The 10,198-nt window shown below is 46.4% G+C and overlaps 1 pseudogene; it reads right to left on the bottom strand.

The window, feature by feature from the left end:
• Positions 1 to 5,173: 5,173 nt before the first annotated feature.
• LOC147448763 (uncharacterized) lies at positions 5,174 to 10,077 on the bottom strand (annotated as a pseudogene).
• Positions 10,078 to 10,198: the final 121 nt, after the last annotated feature.

The raw sequence follows: 10,198 nt of genomic DNA, 5'->3' as shown, positions 1-10,198 counted from the left end.
TCTTGGCAATGAAATTGATATTTTGGCCTCTTGCTGCAAGAGAAACTACTTGATAGATAGTTTGACTTGTCCCCAATAGTCCTCCATGTATTGTGGACTTTCTTCAAGTGCATCAATTCCATAGGCAATATTAGGGTCTAATGCATCCTCACAATCCACACAAGCAATAGATGACTCACAACCCACTTGATTCATAGAAGTGATTCTCGGATGTGGGGGTTGCGGTCCTAACACAAGAGGTAGTAATGATGTCATTTGAACAACGTTTTGGACTCTAGGGACCATGTGTTGTGACGGTTGTTCAAGAGGTGAGGTTGGCATCAACGCAGGCACTCGAGGTGTGTCCGTCCATGCTAAGTTTGGTCTATTGTCCATCGCACATTTAAATACTATGCAATCCTTGGCTTGATAACCATTCCTCCCACATGCATTGCAATTCCCACACTCTAAATGTAGAAGCTAGGGCATTCACTGGTACTATGTGGAACATAGCAAACTACGTATCCCTTCTTGGATATGTATGGTTGTTTTGTGGAGTATGATTGTCTCTAACACTTTCTTTAAAATCATCTTAATTATCTTTGGCTCTTTAGCAATAGGCTTTATGGTCATTGGCTCATGTCCCGATGATTGTGAGCTAGTAGATTTATGCTCAATATACACTCTTTCTCCTTGAATCATTAAATTGTCCTCCAATTGGATCGCATTGGTGGTGATTGCTCCCCAATTGGTGATACCTCTAATGACTAGGCCATTGTAGATATCTTCATGTTGTAGTCCACTAATGAATCTATCAAGAAATTGGTTATTATTGAAGCACACATTCGGGAATTCAAATGCTTCAAGTGACTAATAATGTCTCTCACGGACTCCCCTTCCTCTCATTGGGATTTCTGGAGCTAAGATGCTACACCCCAAAGTACTCCATCTCGTATGTACTCTTTCAAGAACAGTCTCCTAAGAGTAGGGTAAATCGTTTCTCTTCCACTCTTAGAGTTATGTACCAATCCCCAGCCTTTCACTCAAGGTCATACTTAAATAATGACTCTTATGCAGGTCATTGTGTTCTCCTAAGGAATCACATATTTGTTCAAATACTTTGATATGCTTTCTCACAGCCCCGTCTCCACTAAATTTTTGTGTAAGCTTGGCTATTTATACCGCCTTACTTCTAAGCTCTCTATCAGGCGTTTATGCATATTTTTCAGCAATAGATCAACCAATAGCTTGAGAAAATGTTGCCAAGTCACCCAAGTGAGCAGTTATAGCGGGGACAAACGCTCTTGGGACTACATGTGAAAAGGGGGTTGGCATTGGGTTTGGCGTATATGTAGCCCTTGGTTCCAAGTTGGGTACAATGTTGTGCCATGTGGTGGCCCAAAGTTCATATGTGTGGCCCTGGGCATAGCAGACATGAGATGTGACATGCTAATGCTAGCTGGTACGGTCCCATTGAAATAAGGGCTTGGATGTTGTGGTCGTGGAGCATAAGTTATTGAAACAATGGGAGTGGTAGGAGCTACATGAGCATGTGGACCCAAAGGTGCATATGGTTGATACAAACTTGTAGGTACCGTTGTAGGCATTGGGACACCATGTAGCATTGCTTTACTGATAAATGAAGGTAAAGATATCACTTGTGGGCTCAGATTGTACTGAGACCCCTTGCAAAACAACATATGGAGGATCCATCGAGCTTACCGTGAGAGTCTCCATTTGCGATAAAGTTGATTGCTTAGCCTTCCCTGTATCCAAGAATCTCATGAGACCCATTGAAGGCATGTGGATCCCCTCGTTCTACCTCTCTAGCTCAATAACCCTATGGATGGCATCACAAACTCTTTTTTGTTGCTCCTCTATGCTAGTAGCACCCGATGTGGATTATAAGACATCTAACCACTCCTCGTGATAGGTGTGACATGTGTATAGTTCAATTAAAGTCTGCGTTTGTAGTTTATACTCCCAGTTTTCATTTAGAAACGCTCCATCTACGATTGAGATACTAGGGGTGTCCTTTGAACTAGATGCAATTTGGCTCTCTATGGGTTGATCCTTAGTGGCTGCTAATTCATGAGCACTCGATTGCTCGTCTAGCATGGATGTTGACATAGGGGCCTTTGTCTTTAGCTCCCACCGTTGCTCTGCCTAGCATAAACTTTTGATTTCCTTTTTCCTAGTTGCAAGGATATATCACTCAACCTCTTGCACTTCGGCAAGGCTTATACTATCAAGTAATATAACCTCGGAGGGGAATAGCTTGAAAGAGTCAGGGGGGTGCAGTGGACGGAGTTGATGGCCGGCTTTCGGAGCCTAGCCGTGGGAACCAACCCCAACCGGGGAGCATGAAACAAATTTAAAGAAATTTTTTTTTCCTTGACTACGTAAGTTGCTGCCACCCTCTCTCTCCCCTTAATCATGCATTCACCCACAGTGGGCTGCCAAGCATGGCACCACTCCCTCCCTCTCCTCCATTATCACCATCGTCCCTCTCCATCTCGTTCATTTGCAAGCAGCAAGGCTCCTCTCTCTCGCTCATCATCAACCATGGCACCACTCCCTCTCTCTCCTCCATTATTCCCCCCTCTCTCCTCCATTATCGCCATCCCTCCCTCTCCCTCTCGTTCATTTGCAAGCAGCCAAGGCTCCTCTCTCTCGCTCCAAGTGTAGCAGGAACACTCTCTCTCTCTCTCTCTCTCTCTCTCTCTCTCTCTCTCTCTCTCTCTCTCTCTCTCTCTCGTTTAGACTCCATCTCTCGCTTCCTCATTCCTATGTCGCAGGGCATGTAAAAATCTCTCTCTTTCTCTCTTGTTCCCACACACACACACTTACCGACACCCTCACACACTTACATACACATACACACTCTTTCCATACACAAACACTTACACACACACACACACACACACATACACACACACTCACAAGCACACACAGACACTCACGAGCACGTGCACAGAGATACATACGTACATTATACGCACTCAGAGGAGCCCATCCAAACAAACACACGCATGCCATACGCACACACAAGAAGAAAAGACCGAAGGAGTTCAGCATCAACGCCCAAACAACAAAAAAGAAGGACGACCAAATCAAGTGAAGGCGATAGCGAATCAACAAATGATGCCGAAGGCATGCCCCAGCCGGCCCGGAAAGTGACAAACGTGCTACACTGACGTACCAGCGAAGCCCGCCATACACTGCCGTCTCATCCACAATGCATCTCCGTAGTAAACATCCGTACGGTAATCTATTTTTCTATTTTCAAGCCAAAACCTTGTATAAAAAAACCAATTGTATATTGCCACCTCTCTTTAGGTGATGGTCACAAAGGCCCACCTAGGAGATACCATTTTGAAATTTTCCTAATACAAAGCAAGGGTCAACCATCTGGGACCCGGCTCCTTGCTTTGTCTCTCTTGATTAGGGCCTTAATCAGATTATCCTAAACTAATGCATCTTGCACCTATAAAAGAACACTAAGAGGTCACTATCAAGGGGAGCACTTGGGCAGCAGCACTTGGGAGTCATCACTTGAGAAGGAAGCCATGCACATACCCTGACTCCAAGGGCCACCACACACAAGAGTAGAATCTCCGTGTATATGGGATTTGCCCTAGAGAACGCAATATAGGCTCTCTCTCTCTCTCTCTCTCTCTCTCTCTCTCTCTCTCTCTCTCTCTCTCTCTCTCTCTCTACATATATATATATATATATATATATTGTGTTATTTCAAATCACTAATGTCCGCATCCTCGCCGCTCAAACCTAGGTGGTACCCACTGTTCACTTCCTGTGAGACGAGTTCAGCATGCACGGTCCTGGTGTTGAGGCCGTTGGGGTCCATTTTGTGCTTGCGCTTGTTATTTGGTGCCCCCACTGAGGAGGGCTTCTCAAAAACCTTCAGTTTTTGCAACACTAAAATGATGCACGTCATCGACCATGGACGAGTGGCTGCGTGAATTCTCCAATTGGAGAACGGAGGAGAAAGAAATTGAAGAGGCACTCAAGGCCTTCATCTAAGTGCTACTGCCAGGTTATAGCGTCGTTGATGTCCAAGAGGTAAGCTCTCCATCTTGCATTGCTTGTGCTTATCGCAAATCAAGAGCATCAAGAGGGAGGGGTTTGAAATCTCGTCATTGCCGTCACCCACCGCACTCTATCAATGAGTGTTGTCAATGGAGGTAAAGAAGAAACGGAAATCCTCTACATCGACGTCCACCGCGAAGAGGTCATCCATATCAAGGAAGGAAAAAGGTCGGTAGGGCCTCTCTTCCCCAAGGAATTTATAAGTAAAAGTATAGCCTCTGCTCCTAAGTGGCCCAAAGGGGCTGACTGTTGCTCGTGCCAAAGGAAAGGGAGGGCTAGGTCAATCCTAAATCACATGACCCCCAAGGAAAAAGAAACACCTGGCCACCCTAGTGCTTCAAGTTCGAAAAGCAGAATCGTGTCTAAGCTGCCAAGAAAAAGGTCATCCAAAGCAAAGCGAGAGAAGATCACCTATCAATTTTTGTGGCGTATGCGAGTGCTACCAATCCACTTTGACAACCCCGAAGCAGAGGTGGTAAGGAGGTTCCCATACCCGAGAGAGGAGTGTTTTGGCTACTATTATCGCTGTTTGGAAGACGGGTAGAGAGCCTTCCTTCTCTCCTCGTACAACACATCCTGAAGAAACTGTCTACCACGGGTGAAACCCAGTGGACCGGAGACGAACTACAACTAAATGGTGTGGAGTTCATGCAACAAGCCGACTACGATAACTACTTGCAGCTGCTGCTAGCTAAAAGGCTTAATAGTGGTCAAACGCATCGCCATCACTCCAACGTGCTGAGCAATGAAGGGAAGGTGGAGCCTATGAAGGATGATGACCTCCTGTGGATGTACCGATTTGTCAACACTGGCATGGTAAGGGTCTAAGTAAGTACTTCACACTCTGTGCATCATGGATAACGAACAAATCGCTTTTTTGTTTAGGTTTTTGCAACACATGCACATAAATATATATATAGATAGAAAAATCTTCTATCAACAAAAGATTGTGTATGTGTTTCGCGTTGTGGTGCTAAGAGAGATCCTTAGCTCCCCGAACCCCATTATCCTCCTCGTGTTGGATTACCATTACTCTTTCAATGTTTCCATTTTCATCCTGTTCTAATCTATCCACCCAACCATGGAAGAAAGCCGCTTTAAGCCGCTAAGTCATTTGTGTTTAAGAAAAAAAAAAGTTTGAAAAAAGTCTTTTTTTTTGCAATGGAAAATGTTTCTTCCTTCACGATGACTGGAAAAAAAAAATAGTAGAGCAAGATGTTGTCTCTTAATAGCTCACCCACATCGTCCAGCATACAAATAGATAGTAGAGCTCGAGCGTTTCTATCACTGTAAGACCCTTGTTGCAATCATTTGGCCGTAGGTGAGGGCACTTGAGTCTGGAGAGAAAATGAAAATGTGTGGCCCCCATGAGTATATATATATAGCAAGAGCTCAAGAAAGACAAGAATAAGTGCACTGCATATGCTAGCTGTCTGGCTCTCCTTCTCTTATGGCAACCTATGAACGATCTATTTACATTCAAATTGATAAAGGAACTTGCAAGCTCTCGGCTTATGCACTGAGGTCGGACTTCTTTGACGATTGAGAGGCCCCTTCCGAGCTTCAGATGGTGACCCTCATGCAGCTTGACACCTTCCCTTGCTTCACTGAGTAGTGTGCCCTTCTAATTTTCTCTTGGCTTTGATGGCGGCCTCTTGCACCGTGTGTTAAAACGGCCCCCTACCTGCAGGTTTGAGCATTCAATCCCAGCTCTTAGCTCGGGTTCCCCTTAGCAATGCGAGCATCCTTTTGATGGCTTCCATGCACCCCCAGTGTTGCAGCAAAATAGCGTGAGTTATGTCCTCTCTCTCTCTCTCTCTCTCTCTCTCTCTGTGTGTCAGCTTCTTTGAGCGGCTCCTCCTCTTCACTTGCTCGGTGCCACACAACTCCGCCTTCTGATCCCTCTTGCACGATATCAGTCCCTCCTAGAAACCATCATGGCCACCTCGTCCTGCACACAAGCGAGCGACCCTCTGAGCATGGCGACCCCTTGGCTTTACCTGCCCTTGCCAGCCCACCTTTGACTGCTTACTAGCGAGCCCTGCACTTGACTTTATGGGCTTGACAAGCCTGGCTTCCCTCTCCTCCCTAGAACAACCACCACCATCCCCTGGCTTGATGTCGGCCCCCTCTCTCTCTCTCATTCACTGATCAGCTGCAGGAGGGCATGGATGCTTTGATATGTCTCTCTCCTTCCCTTGGCCTCTGCTCGTGTAGCACACCCCCTCGGTTTCCTTGCGCTCCAGATGGAGGCACCTACAGTGTATTGGCCCTCCTTTCAATTCTCTGAGCTTCATCCCCTCAAGCACAATGCACAAAGCTCTCCTCTTCTGTCCTCAACACCCGTAACTTGCCATATCCTGCAGTTCCCATCGTTTTTCCCCTCTGCATACCTTTCCCATTAGGTAGCCCTAGCCGCCCCTAGTTGCTCTCGCCAACCCACACCCGCTTGTTAATCGCCAGCCCCCTTTGTGTGTAGCCGACTTCCCTGCAGCCCTCTCCGGTGCACCTCTGTGTGCTGGCGGCTTTGGGACCCTTTTCTATCTGCTCGCCCATGCTTTTCATGCCCAGCTGCACCTTCCCCCCTTTGCACTCTCTCCATGGTGGCGCCATGTGCAGTCCATGCTTGTAATGATTGCATATGTTTTTTTGTATTTTAACACTTCCTGTTTATAACTCTTTAATTTCTTTTGAGCAAGAGCTAATTCCCACCCAAGCATTGCTATTATTGGATCCGGTGCCTGAGCTCCTCTTCGTGGCTGCATCGAGCTTGGATCTCACCATCCTTAACTCTTAACTTGACAAGCTATCGTGTTCACTTTACTGGCTCTACCCAAGCAATACCCAATGCCTATGAAGCCTACTAATGTAGCCTCATTCATCACAGCTTGAATGACGCTCGACTCCCAATCACCTCTATCCAGACACAAACAATGGATAATGACATCGAGGTGAGCATCTTCCACTAAAGACCTTTGCCAAGCTTAAGGTGCATTAATTTTTTGCAAACTTGATCCGATGGTGAGCTATAGACCATAGCCAAGAGCACACATCTAAAATTGGCATTGCCTAGCACTATGCAAGCAACCATAGCACACTCAAAAATGGAAAAGCAAACACACCGTATATACATGAGCCGGCAAACTTCAAACCGAAAAAATCCTAGCATAGTTTGTCAAACCCCCCTAGCCTGCTGGAGCATTCATGCTCAGCAACAAGATTGGTAGATGCTCACTCCACCTGGATCCCACACAAAACAGCTTGGCCTTGACTCCCAAGGAAAACCTGTAGAGATGCCATATACCAACCTTGCACCAAAAAAACCATCAATTACTTTGCCATAGACCTGCATGTATATCATAAAATTTCCTTCTTTGTTATCCCCTGCACAACAACCCACACTCGGGCCAACATAGGGCATATCGAATTTGAAAGCCTCGGATACACTTGTAGCATCACCATGAGTAACAAAAGTAGCCCTCAAAAGGCATTAAAAAGCATGCATCCCTGCAAAGAGGCATACAAAACCTTTACACACATTGGAGGCATCTGCACAAGCATCATCTTTTTTTGGAGCACCCATAATTTCCGCAAGAGGTACTTCTTCATCCAGAAGACGATAAAAAAACTCACAAGTAGCATTTTCCAGCATGCCAATATCAAAGGAAGAAGAGAAAGATATATCATCTACTGCTTCAGACATGAGGCTATCAAGAAAACAAAGATCATCAACTCCATCATCAAACATACTCTCAATCTGTACCACTTCTGTGCATACACTCTCACCATCATGAAAACTCATAACCTCTTCAATTGAAACATTCCCACTCTTCTCTGCTACTGGTTGCATACATTCCTCATGAGAGACAAGTCCTTGCTTTCCCTCTTGCTGTGATTTAACTTCTCCAAAGCATCCTCATACATATATTTTACAACACTTAAACCATTTGCCTCCTCATGCATTACTTCCATGTCATCTCCATTTGATGATAGGTCACTAGTGCTCTCTATAGAGTTTAACTCGTCATCAACACTTTCCCCACTATCACTACATGCAGATGTTTCTTCAGTGCTCTCATAACCCTCACTATCAATTGTAACCATTTCACTATGCATATCAAAACCAAACCCTTCATGGGGCAAGCATATCTGAGATGCCGAGGTCTCCAAGATCTCCCAATACAGTGCCTGAAGTTCTCTCCATGACTCGATGAGTTGAGAACCATTCTCAATGGTACAAAACAACATTGGAGGATCATAGAAAGCTAGAAAAAAAACCCTTTTCATGCTTTTCCAACTCCATTGTTCTTCTTCGAACAGCATGGAATAAAGGTAGCATGCATCATAAAGAAGCCCTTGCCATGCATAATCGGCTTGCAACTCGTCATCATAAAGCTCCAATTGAGAAAACTCATACTCCACAAGGCGATACCATGCCACAAGATCCTCATGCTGGGCACCTGTGAAGAACCTGCTTGTAGCCATATCCATATTGGATCACATATAGCATAAGACCATAGTGAACTAAAGGTAGTGGATCCAAATCCTCAGTGGCGGGCACCAAAACGATGACAGGAAAAAAAATAGTAGAGCAAGATACTGCCTCTCAATAGCTCGCCCACATCATCAAGCATACAAATAGATAGTAGAGCTCGAGCATTTATATCACTGTAAGGCCCTTATTGGCATCATCTAGCCGTAGGTGAGGGCACTTGAGTCTGGAGATAAAATAAAAATGCATGGCGCCTCATGTGTATATATATAAATAACAAGAGCTCAAGAAAGACAAGAAGAAGTGCACTGCATACGCTATCTGCCTGGCTCCCCTTCTCTGATGGAAATCTCTGAGCGATCTATTTACATTCAAATTGATAAAGGAACTTGCAAGCTCTCGGCTTATGCACTGAGGTCGGACTTCTTTGATGACTGAAAGGCCCCTTCCCAGCTTCAGATGGTGACCCTCCTGCAGCTCGACACCTTCCCTTGCTTCACTGAGTAGTGTGCCCTTCTAATTTTCTCTTGGCTTTGCTGGCGGCCTCTTGCACCATGTGTTAAGACGGCCCCCTACCTGCAGGTTCGACCACTCATTCCCAGCTCTTAGCACCGGCTCCCCTTAGCAGTGCGAGAATCCTTTTGATGGCTTCCATGCACACCCAGTGTTGCATCGAAATAGCTTGAGTTGTGTCCTCTCTCTCTCTCTCTCTCTCTCTCTCTCTCTCTCTCTCTCTCTGAGCGACTCCTCCTCTTCACCTGCTCGATGCCACCCAACTCCGCCTTCTGATCCCTCCTGCACGATATCAGCCCCTCCTAGAAACCATTATGGCCACCTCCTGCACACAACACAGCGACCCTCCGAGCATGGCGACCCCTTGGCTTTACCTGCCCTTGGGGGCACCTGCAGCCCACCTTCGCCTCCTTAGTAGCAAGCCCTGCACTTGACTTTATGGGCTTGATGAGCTTGGCTTCCCTCTCCTCCCTAGAACAACCACCACCATCCCCTGGCTTGATGTCCCCCTCTCTCTCTCTCATTTGCTGATCAACTGCAGGAGGGCATGGATGCTTTGATCTGTCTCTCTTCTTCCCTCGGCCTCTGCTCCTGTTGCACGCCCCCTCGGTTTCCTCACACTCCAGATCGAGGCACCTGCAGTGTGGCCCTCCTTTCAATTCTCTCAGCTTCAACCCCTCAAGCACAATGCACACAGCTCTCCTCTTTTGTCCTCAGCACATGTAACTTGCCATATCCTGCAGGTCCCATCGTTTGTTCCCTCTGCAGACCTCCCCCATTAGGTAGCCCTAGTTGCTCTCGCCAACCCACACCCTCTTGTTAATCGCGAGCCCTCTCAGTGTGTAGCCAACTTCCCTGTAGCCCTGTCTGGTGCACCTCTGTGTGCTGGTGGCTTCGAGCCCCTTTTCTACCTGCTCGCCCATGCTTTTCATGTCCAGCTGCACCTTCCCCCTTTTGCACTCCGTCAGGACTATATAACACATAGCATTTAAGGAGGGGGGGTAAGGGGATCAATGACAGGGAACTGGAATGGGGCTTATCGAGGGGATCTGGACCGTGCATATCTGTAAAAACTAAACCTGGACAGCGTGGGGGGCTGGGCAG

Source organism: Adiantum capillus-veneris, chromosome 10 (assembly GCF_014529385.1).
Source record: "Adiantum capillus-veneris isolate H3 chromosome 10, ASM1452938v2, whole genome shotgun sequence".
NCBI lineage: Eukaryota > Viridiplantae > Streptophyta > Polypodiopsida > Polypodiales > Pteridaceae > Adiantum > Adiantum capillus-veneris.
This window is presented reverse-complemented; position numbering and strand designations above follow the sequence as displayed.